Below are 12,174 nucleotides of genomic sequence, written 5' to 3' on the forward strand. Positions count from 1 at the left end.
CTAATTACCAGGAAGCAGTCACTTGCCCTAACACTAACTCCACCCTTGTGGGCGAGTCACAATATTAACTCTCTCTGACCCTGCAGTCTGTTGCTGGTCAGTCTTAATCTTATCACACAGTTCTATACAAACATTCTAACACCTATCTCTATCATGATTTACAGTATTTGAACACGGGCCTAAAAGGCCCCAGGTATGTGAAAAAGTAGATTTTTATGGTCATGCATTCTAGGGTTTTAAGGGGGAAATATGGGCATTGCCACACATGTTCATATCCTTACACATGATTCTCCTAGGCTAAAATTTCAAGGGCCGATACGATCCAACACTAATTATGAACAGCCTTAGGCTGATGAAAGGTGATATGGATTATGAATAATTATGAATTTCCTTCAAAATTTGGATTAGCCAGCATCTGACAATTTGGAGATTTGATACATACAGTGGAAACCAGAAGTTTACATACACTATATAAAAATAATAATAATAATAATTTTTACTTATATAGCGCTAACATATTCCTCAGCATTTTACAATTAAGCGGGGACATGTACAGACAATAAATTAAATACAAGGTGAGACAGTTTAAACAGTTACATCAGGAGTGAGGTCCCTGCTCGCAAGCTTACAATCTACAAGGAAATGGGGGGACACAATAGGTGATAAGTGATTGTTATTTCATGTCTACCAATTATAATAAATAGGGATTTTCTTATAAAGCTGCATGATGCGATCATCAGCTCATATGTTTAAGTGCAATAATCAAGTATCGAGTGCAGTTATCATGTGCATGGAGGGTGTGGAGACAGATGAATAGTAGGGAACAGATTCTGAATACTATTTAGAAGGAGGGAACAGGGGAAAGTTAGTTTACTGAGTTGAGACGATAGGCTTGTTTAAAGAGATATGTTTTTAAAGCGTGTTTGAAGACGTGGTGGCTAGGCATCAGTCGGACCATCTGAGGTAAAGCATTCTAGACAACTGGAGCAGCATGAGAGAAGTCTTGGAGATGGAGGTGCGAGGTTTGGATTATGGGGGATGTTAGTCTTAGGTCATTTGTAGAACGGAGGGCACATGTAGGGTGATAGACAGAGATGAGAGAGGAGATATAAGGGCGTGCAGAACTATCGAGAGCTTTGTGGGTGAGAGTGATGCGTTTATATTGGACCCTGTAGCTAATGGGTAACCAGTGTAATGACTGGCACAAGATAGAGGTATCTGAGCAATGGCTGGACAGAAATACGGTCCTGGCTGCCGCATTCTGGACGGATTGGAAAGGAGAAAGTTTGGTAAGAGGGAGATCGATCAGAAGAGGATTGCAGTAGTCTAGACGAGAGTGAATAAGAGCAACAGTAAGAGTTTTAGCAGTTTCAAAGGTGAGAAAAGGTCGGATTCTGGAGATATTTTTAAGATGCAGGTGACAAGAGCGGGTGAGTGAACGGATTTGGGGAGTAAAGGAAAGTTTAGTGTCGAATATGACCCCAATGCAGCGGGCGTGTCAAAGACACATGTGCATGTTTTTCTCAATATCTGACATGAAATCAGAATGAACCTTTCCCTTTTTAGGTCAAGTAGGATTACCATATTTTTTAATTTTTGCCAAATGCCAGAATAGTAAGAGAGAGAGAAACAGAAAAGGTTTATTCTGATTTCAGGTCAGTTATTGAGAAAAACATACAAATGTGCCTTTTTATATTGTGTATGTAAACTTCTGGTTTCAACTTGTATGAAGCCAAGAAAATATCAGTTTCTCTTGAAAGTCAGGGAAAGGTTAAAATTAATAAAAACTTTTTCTTCACCTGTTCTGACACATCCACCGCAGATCCTATCTTACACGCTGGTCTTGTTTTTTTTTCCATGAGTGGTCGCTCCATTCCAGCTTCATGTGTTCCTATCATGATGTGTATTGCTTCACTCCTACCCTGTGACCACGTGAGACCAATCACATCTAATATATATAATTGTCTTATCCTGTCTGTCTGTCTGTCCAGGAAATCCCAAGTCGCTGATTGGTCAGGCCAGGGCCAATCAGCGACGCGGGATTTCAGAACAAGATGGCGGCCGTTAGCGGCTCACCCTCACACACTCACCCTCACCCGCTCACCCTCACCCGCTCACCCTCACACCCTCAGACACTCACCCTCAGACGCTCACCCGCACACGCTCACCCTCACACGCTCACCCTCACACCCTCAGATGCTCACCTTCAGACGCAAACACTCAGACGCTCACGCTCGGACGCTCACGCTCTGACGCTCACCCTCAGACGCTCACGCTCGGACGCTCACGCTCAGACGCTCACGCTCAGACACTCACCCTCAGACGCTCACGCACTGACGCTCTGACGCTCACGCTCGGACGCTCACGCTCTGACGCTCACGCTCACTCTCTGACGCTCACCCTCAGACGCTCACGCACTGACGCTCACGCTCAGACGCTCACGCTCACGCACTGACGCTCACGCTCACGCACTGACGCTCACGCTCGGACGCTCACGCTCATGCTCTGACGCTCACGCACTGACACTCACGCTCTGACGCTCACGCTCTGACGCTCACTCTCAGACGCTCACACTCAGACGCTCATGCTCTGACACTCACCCTCAGATGCTCACGCTCGGACACTCACGCTCGGATGCTCACGCACTGATGCTCACGCTTTGACGCTCACGCACTGACGCTCACGCTCTGACGCTCACACACATGCTCTGACGCTCACGCTCGGACGCTCACGCTCTAACGCTCACGCTCTGACGCTTACATGCTCTGGCTCTGGCGCTCACACTCACGCTCGGACGCTCACGCACTGACGCTCACGCTCTGACGTTCACACTCATGCTCTGACGCTCACGCTCGGACGCTCACGCTCTAACGCTCACGCTCTGACGCTTACATGCTCTGGCTCTGGCGCTCACACTCACGCTCGGACGCTCACGCTCTAACGCTCACGCTCTGATGCTCACGCTCGGACGCTCACGCTCGGACGCTCACACTCACGCTCTGACGCTCACATGCTCACGCACTGACGCTCACGCTCTCGCTCACGCTCGGACGCTCATGCTCGGACGCTCACATGCTCACGCTCTGACGCTCACGCTCGGACGTTCACGCTCTGACGCTCACACTCACGTTCAGACACTCACGCTAACGCTCTAACGCTCACGCTCAGACGCTCACGCTCTGATGCTCACGCTCTGACGCTCATGCTCACGCACTGACGCTCACGCTCTGACGCTCACACTCACGCTCGGACGCTCATGCTCACACACTGACGCTCACGCTCGGACGCTCACATGCTCACTCTCTGACGCTCACGCTCTGACGCTCAAGCTCGGACGTTCACGCTCTGACGCTCACACTCACATTCAGACACTCACGCTCACGCTCTAACGCTCACGCTCAGACGCTCACGCTCTGACGCTCACGCTCACACTCTGACGCTCATGCTCACGCACTGACGCTCATGCTCACGCACTGACGCTCACGCTCTGACGCTCACACTCACGCTCGGACGCTCATGCTCACACACTGACGCTCACGCTCGGACCCTCACATGCTCACTCTCTGACGCTCACGCTCTGACGCTCAAGCTCGGACGTTCACGCTCTGACGCTCACACTCACGCTCGGACGCTCACGCTCGGACGCTCACGCTCGGACGCTCACACTCACGCACTGACGCTCACATGCTCACATGCTCACGCACTGACGCTCATGCTCTCGCTCACGCTCTGACGCTCACATGCTCACGCTCTGACGCTCACGCTCTGACGCTCACGCTCGGACGCTCACGCTCGTACGCTCACCCTCGGACGCTCACCGTCAGACGCTCACGCTCATGCTCTGACGCTCACGCTCGGACGCTCACGCTCTGACGCTCACGCTCGGATGCTCACCCTCGGACGCTCACCGTCAGACGCTCACGCTCATGCTCTGACGCTCACGGTCTGACGCTCGCGTTCGGATGCTCACGCTCTGACGCTCACGCTTGGACGCTCACGCTCGGACGCTCACCCTCGGACCCTCACGCTCGGACGCTCATGCTCATGCTCTGACACTCAGGCTCTGACGCTCACGCTCGGACGCTCACGCTCTCGCTCACGCTCACACGCTCACACTCACGCTCATGCACTGGTGCTCACGCTCATGCTCTGACGCTCACGCTCACACACTGACGCTCACTCTCTGACGCTCATGCTCATGCTCTGACGCTCACGCTGACGCTCACGCTCTGATGCTCACATGCTCAATGCCCACGCTCGGATGCTCACGCTCTGATGCTCACGCTCTGACGCTTACGCTCTGACGCTCACGCTCGGACGCTCACGCTCTGACGCTCACACTCACGCTCTGACGCTCACACTCGGACGCTCATGCTCAGATGCTCACATGCTCACGCTAGGACGCTCACGCTCTGATGCTCACGCTCTGATGCTCACGCTCTGACGCTCACGCTCTGACGCTCACGTTCACGCTCTGACGCTCATGCTCAGGCTCTGACGCTCACCCTCGGACGCTCACCCTCGGACGCTCAACCTCGGACGCTCACCCTCAGATGCTCACCCTGACACGCTCACACGCTCACCCTCACACACTCTCATTCTCACGCTCCCACGCTCACACTCACACGCTCACCCTCACATGCTCCCACGCTCACTCTCACACCCACTCCCACGCTCACCCGCTCCCACTTTCACCCTCACACCCTCACATTCTCACCCTCCCACGCTCACCCGCTCACACGCTCACCCTCACACGCTCCCACGCTCACCCTCACATGCTCACACTGTGCTAGCCAGTCATCGCCCTTATATGCTCACCCTGTGCTAGCCGGTCATCTCCCGGCTGCTTGCAACAGAAGTACCCCGACCGGCGGCCTCGCTCCCCGGTCCTCCAAAATTCATTAGGGGCCCCGGGGGGATACATTGGGGGGTTAATTTAAAGTAGTGCACAACCCATTTAAACACTGCTTCGCTGATTAGTCGTGCCCGGTCGGACGCATACATATTCTAGAATAGCCGATGCGTTAGAATCGGGCCACCATCTAGTATATCAGATTGGCCTCGGAGCTGGAATGAAGTGGCTTTTGTGATCAGTGCAAAGAGGTTTGGAGCTTTAGCGGAGGCGGCAAAACAGGTGAGGAAAGGAAAGTATAAAGATTTTTTTTTATTATTTTATAACTCCTTTCCTGTCCTAACAGCAATTGTGACAGTTTCAACTTGGAACAAATATAATCTTCAAATTTGCCAAATTTTAGTGAATCTGTCAAAAAAGAATTTCAAGAGATTAGCTCATCTCTCCTAATCGCTCAAGGGAAATACAGTTCTGCTTTCTGTGGTCCACCACGTAGTAATGTAAACCCTAGATGGATGCTGGACCTTCAGAATCATGTCCTCTGATGGGCTCAGGACACAGAGGTGTATCTAGGTTTTCTGTTACCTGGGGCAAGAATTCAGTTTGGCGCGCCACACCCACCCAAAGCACATATGCAATTTGCACACTTACAGTCACTGCTGACAAGATACTCTTTCTAATTCTCTTAATCCTCCGTCACATACAATATCGGTTCTAACGAGTTCACATACAATGTGACTGTCAGGCGCAGGCTAGAAAAATACCTATAATATCTAATGTTTGCAATTTCAGTGCTCTAAAAGTGATCAGTGACCTTCATAGGGATGTAATAAAAGAGACTACACATAATCAGGTGCAAAAAAAAACCATTTACTTAACATAAAACTAATAACTCTGAAATACAAACATTTCAAAACTCCCGCCAAATAGTCCCCAGTTCGACTCTGTCAAAAAACTGTACAAAGAAAATTTATGGAAACAAACTTAATTTTAAGGTACCTTAAGTACTATTAAACACATATTCAATCAGAATTAGATCCTGAAGTTTCCCGAGAAAAATTACACTTGCAGATCAAAGAGCAAGAATTACACATAATTTTTGCATGTGTCAGACAGATTGCATTATGACATTTGTGACATTGCTTGTGGTACATAGGAAACCAAAACCTTTCCATTATGGAATGCAAACATACTGCTGTACTGTTGTCTCCCTTTCACACTTACAAACTGTGTAGGCAATTCTTTTTTATTTTTTCTTACAGTTCCGACATATGAAAGCTTCTGCATTTTCAGATAATCAATCAGATCACAATTGGAAAACCAATTGTCAGCTGTTATATTGCGACCCGATCCAAATAAGGGCTCAGCCAGTCTTTTTACAACATCACTGGGTTTGTTGCTGACACAGTAAGGACCTTCTGGTTGTTTTCCTGCATAAACTTCCAGGTTGTAAGTGTAGGTCTTATTGGCATCAACAAGGGCATACATTTTTATTCCATATTTGTTAGGCTTTAATGGAATATATTGACGAAAGGCACATTTACCACGAAAACCAGGGAGCATTTCGTCAATAGTGAGATTCTCCCCAGGGCAATAGCTTTTTTTACAGTTTTCAACAAATTTTTGGAATATATCACGAATTGGAGCAAGTCGGTCATGTGTTTTACGTTCGGTTCGGGTAGTTCTGTCGTCAAACCGAAGGCAACGAATTAGAAGCTTGAATCTGTTTATGGACATAACAAGGCCAAATTTTTCAACTCCATCCCCATCTTTACTTCAAAGTTCCTCCAAACTTTGTCTGTTTGCCCTATAAGCTCCTGCAAGGTATAATAATCCAAAAAAAGCACGCAGTTCTATTTCATCTGTGGCCTTGATGGTTCTGTTGCAGATGAACTTGTCCTTTATAATGTCTATATATTGGTTGGTATATGTGACAATAGAGTCCAGAATGTCATCTGTGAATAAACTATTCCAGCATTCAACTGCAGTTTTGCATTACTTGCAGTTCCTATAACTGCAGGAAGGTGAGTAATAATGTTTTGAGGTTCCCTACGTTTTTTCTGGAGTGGCTTCTTGTTCCATTGTTTTTTTTTTTATCTTTTCCCATATAATAAGATTCTACATCTTCATCCTCATCACTGTCACCATCTTGCTCTGTTTCAGAATCCACTTCACATACTTCCACCTCATCATGAGAATCAATCTCACTTTCCTCTCCTAAATCCTCATTCAGTGTGGGGTCTGCATCATCTAACAGCATGTTTGTTACTTCCTCAACATCAAGGTTTTTTGATAAATTGTACATTTTCCTCTCCATTTTAGCAGATAATCTGAAGCAAGAGAAGGAATATGTGTTAGGGAACTACTGTATATGCCTGAGCAGCACACTTTCTTTTTTAATCTGCCTTATTTCTATGAAATATCGTTACACTTTGTGCTATACATTCATAAAACAAGCTAAATAAACAATTGTGATGAATAAAAACATAAAATACCAACCTTATTGAGTGTGACGTGTTCACATACAATGAGCCTGAGAGATTAGCGCAGTTATATCTGTCCTCCTGAAGCTCTGCAATCCAACTGTGGTATGAGGTTTCACAGAGCTGCTAGAGACAGGAGACTACCTGGAGGGAGGGGATTTCCTCACAATCTGGTGAGGAAGGAGAAATGAAAGTAAAAGAGATGTGCCTGTCAGGCCTATTGTATGTGACGGAGGGTTAATGTTTATTGAAATACCAAGAGAAGCAGGAAGAAAAGCTAAGTGTCATGTGACCATAAGTGTGAAAATTGCATATATGTGAAGTGGCTGGAACTTGCAAGCAGAGCTGAAATCTGACAGTGAGTATTGTGAGGCAGTGACTGGGATCGTATACGAGGGATGTTATATATCTCCCAGAATGTGTACAGAGACCCATTAAATCCATTGGAGTGCATTGCAGTCACAAACACAGCTGCGGCTTCAATGCAGGAATGAAGGTGAGCATTGACCTGGTCAGGCTATCTGGCTAAGGCAGATTAAGTAAAACCCAGCAGGGCCTTCATTTCTTGGGGGAGGCTACAGGAAGGCAGTGGGGCGGCCTCCTCCCTCCAACCTGGGTTTCCCAGTGGATCTTGCTACAGGTCCATTAAAAACCCTGCATTAAGGATTAGTGTTGTTCATTGTTGGGACCTGCTAAGAGCATAGCAGGAATGCTCGGTGGATCTGTGAGTAGCTGAACCCATGCCTGGGAAGGCTCTGTAATATTGTTGAGTGAGCATGCTCGACACTGCTCGGTACTCGCCCGAGCAGCTCACTACTCGGGATGTTCGTCGAGAACCGAGCATTTCTGGGTTACTCGGGTGGGAGCTCGGGTCTCCGCCCGTACGTTTGGCGCTCTTTACAGAGCCAATGAACATGCAGGGATTGCCAGCCAGTCACTGTAATGCTGCAGTCATGTTGTTTGTGGGCATTACAGTGATTGACTGGCCGCACAGCGTCACCTCGAGTATTTAAAACTGGGCGCAGCCATCTTGGACACAGTCGCTCCGGATCAGCCAGTGTAGGGTCAGTGCTGCTGAGCTAGGGAGAGATTTATACTCTGAAATAGTTAGTGTAGCATCTCTAAAGCCTGCCAAATCAAACAAACAGTCCTTTTCAGGACTAATATCCATCCCAGATATCAGGCAGGCAGGCAGGCTGTATAGGAGATGCAGTCCTGTGTGCTCCTGTTGGTCAAATTGCTAGACTTATCAACGTGGTCTCAGGGGCCAGGAAAATTTTTTTTTTTTTCATCTAAATCCTGTATTTTTTTTTTCAGCATTCAGACTGTCCAAATACGCGTCTTATTAACCTTTTGGTATTCCCCCCCTCAAAAAAAAAATTGAGTGTGTCTGTGACTGTTCAGACACTAATATATCTGTTTAAAAGAGTCTGGTGTAGGATAGGAAAATAGAGCTGTGGTTTTGCAGTTCCACTGGTTAAATCTCTGTATTATCCTGTTTTCGGCATTTTTTGCCGTAAAAAAAAACTGTAATAGTGTCTCCCAGACTGGTCAGACACCAATAAATCTGTTTAAAAGAGTGTGATGTACGCCACATAACTATAACTGTGGTTTTGCAGTTCCACTGGTCAAATCTCTGTATTATCCTTTTTTTGGGCATTTTTTTCAGTAAAAAAAAACTGTAATAGTGTCTCCCTGACTGGTCAGACACCAATATATCTGTTTAAAAGAATGTGATGTACGCCACATAACTATAACTGTGGTTTTGCAGTTCCACTGGTCAAATCTCTGTATTATCCTTTTTTTGGGCATTTTTTGCAGTAAAAAAAAACTGTAATAGTGTCTCCCTGACTGGTCAGACACCAATATATCTGTTTAAAAGAGTGTGATGTACGCCACATAACTATAACTGTGGTTTTGCAGTTCCACTGGTCAAATCTCTGTATTATCCTTTTTTTTGGCATTTTTTGCAGTAAAAAAAATCTTTAATAGTGTCTCGCTGACTGGTCAGACACCAATATATCTGTTTAAAAGAGTGTGGTGTACACCACTTAACTATAACTGTGGTTTTGCAGTTCCACGGGTCAAATCTCTGTATTATCCTTTTTTGGCATTTTTTGCAGTAAAAAAAACCTGTAATAGTGTCTCCCTGACTGGTCAGACACCAATATATCTGTTTAAAAGAGTCTGGAGTAGGCAAGAAAAATATAACTGTGGTTTTGCAGTTCCACGGGTCAAATCTCTGTATTATCCTGTGTTTGGCAATTTTTGACGTAAAAAAACAAAACAATAATAGTGTCTCGCTGACTGGTCAAACACCAATATATCTGTTTAAAAGTCTCTGGTGTAGGCCAGAAAAATATAACTGTCGTTTTGCAGTTCCACGGGTCAAATCTCTGTATTATCCTTTTTTGGCATTTTTTGCAGTAAAAAAAACCTGTAATAATATCTCCCTGACTGGTCAGACACCAGGGGAGGAGTCCTGAGGAGATAATTTGCATATTCCCACTGCATTTTGGGGTAAGTGAAGAGTCTCCGCGAGCTCAAAGAACACTGGATTTTGGCTGTTGGAGCTGAAAAGAGGACATCGGTAAACCAGGGGAGGAGTCCTGAGGAGATAATTTGCATATTCCCACTGCATTTTGGGGTAAGTGAAGAGTCTCCGCGAGCTCAAAGAACACTGGATTTTGGCTGTTGGAGCTGAAAAGAGGACATCGGTAAACCAGGGGAGGAGTCCTGAGGAGATAATTTGCATATTCCCACTGCATTTTGGGGTAAGTGAACAGTCTCCGCGAGCTCAAAGAACACTGGATTTTGGCTGCTGGAGCTGAAAAGAGGACATCGGTAAACCAGGGGAGGAGTCCTGAGGAGATAATTTGCATATTCCCACTGCATTTTGGGGTAAGTTAAGAGTCTCCGCGAGCTCAAAGAACACTGGATTTTGGCTGTTGGAGGTGAAAAGAGGACATCGGTAAACCCGGGGAGGAGTCCTGAGGAGATAATTTGCATATTCCCACTGCATTTTGGGGTAAGTGAAGAGTCTCCGCGAGCTCAAAGAACACTGGATTTTGGATGCTGGAGCTGAAAAGAGGACATCGGTAAACCCGGGGAGGAGTCCTGAGGAGATAATTTGCATATTCCCACTGCATTTTGGGGTAAGTGAAGAGTCTCCGCGAGCTCAAAGAACACTGGATTTTGGATGTTGGAGCTGAAAAGAGGACATCGGTAAACCGCGCGCCGGCCGGCGCACGCATTTTGAAACTTTCTTTTGAAGCTTTTTTCACTGTTTTCAGAACATTAACCGTAAGAACAAGGAAGAGTCCAGGAGCCATTTGGTGAGCTGCATATCCTGCTACATGTTCACAGACTTGCCAGTGGAAAAGCCAAACTTCACATGCCAGAAATGCAAGCTTGTGTCCCTGTTGGAGGAAAAGTTGCGAAATCTAGAAGAGAGGTTAACTACCTTGAAAATCATTAAGGAAGGTGAAGAGTTCTTAGACAGAGCATAATTATCTCTTCATGATTCAGAAAGAGAAGAAATTCGAACTGCACCTGAGGAAACAGAGGAATGGAAGCATGTGACATACAGAAGCAGGAGGATCGAGAGGCAGTCAGCACCCATACTGCTCAGGAACCAGTACCAGGCTCTCTCGCAGGAGCACCATGAAGAAATACAGCAAGATAAGACTTTGCCAGCAATGAATAACCTTGTAAGCCCTCAGAATCCTCCTGGATGGAGAAAGAAGAATGTTGTGAAGAAAAAACGGAGAGTGGTGGTCATGGGGGATTCCCTGTTAAGAGGAACAGAGGCCGCTATCTGTAGACCAGACATAACCTCAAGAGAAATGTGCTGTCTTCCAGGAGCAAAAATTAAAGATGTGTCTGACAGGATATCAAGACTAGTGTTGAGCCACCCCCGTAGTGTTCGGTTCGTCGAACACCCGTGTGTTCGCCGAACTGTTCGTCGAACACCTTCGAACACCGTTAAAACCAATGGCAGGCAAACAAAAACACATAGAAACACATAGAAAACACCTTCAAAGGTGTCCAAAAGCTGACAAACTGCTCAGAAGACACAACTAACACATGGAAAAGTGACAAGTACATATAGTCATGAGAAAAGAAAAGAGGTGGAGGAGTAAAAGGAGGGGGAGACACAGATATAGGCATGTCATGCCCTTCTAAAATCCAAAAAGTGAGAAGCCGACACGTTCAGTCCGCTCCTGCCCGTACCACCTCCGTGTCGCCGGGTTTGTGCCAGAGCCGCGGTGAACCCTGACGGCCAGCCCCCCTCTCCCAATACTGGTGCCTGTCCGCTGGTGGGTCGAGCAAGCCCCCCTGTGGTGGAGGCAGCTCTAAGCTTTTTAATTTAAATTGTCTCTCTAATTTGAATGAATACACTTTAAATCCATTTACAAGGATCTATTGGAGGGCAAGTCTCATGCCAGCAGCCGCGTAATTCCAGCTCCAGTAGCGTCCACTAAAGCTGCTGCAGTTAAAAAGCTTTTATAAGGATCGAGCTCGGCTGTCCACCGCAAGGCATCCTACTGCCAGCCCCAGCCCCTATGCCTTGGGGTGCCTCCTGATGCTTTTCACTGAGTATCCCTTGGTCCCGAAGCATTTCCTTTGAAAAAATTAAGTGTCCAAACTACAGGTGGTGTAGCTTGCTTGACAGCCGGGATAATCCGCTGACTAGCAGACACTGCTACTAGGCACAAAGTATTTCCTGGGCTAGATGCAGTTAAAATTTTGTAATTAGATGCTCTCGTTGGATGCTGAGAAAGCATTCCATAGAGTCTCCTGGCACGCCATATATGATTCTCTTAAAAAGCTTGGGGT

General features: G+C 46.7%; 1 protein-coding gene across 3 annotated transcripts in view; it reads right to left on the reverse strand.

Annotated features, from left to right (window-relative positions):
• Positions 1-12,174, reverse strand: part of LOC141258813 (cytochrome P450 2K1-like) — a 312,341-nt gene that overhangs the window by 79,721 nt on the left and 220,446 nt on the right. The window lies entirely within an intron of this gene.

Source organism: Phyllobates terribilis, unplaced genomic scaffold (genome assembly GCF_046119375.1).
Source record: "Phyllobates terribilis strain yellow unplaced genomic scaffold, ASM4611937v1 Scaffold_3__8_contigs__length_932513732, whole genome shotgun sequence".
Taxonomy (NCBI): Eukaryota; Metazoa; Chordata; class Amphibia; order Anura; family Dendrobatidae; genus Phyllobates; species Phyllobates terribilis.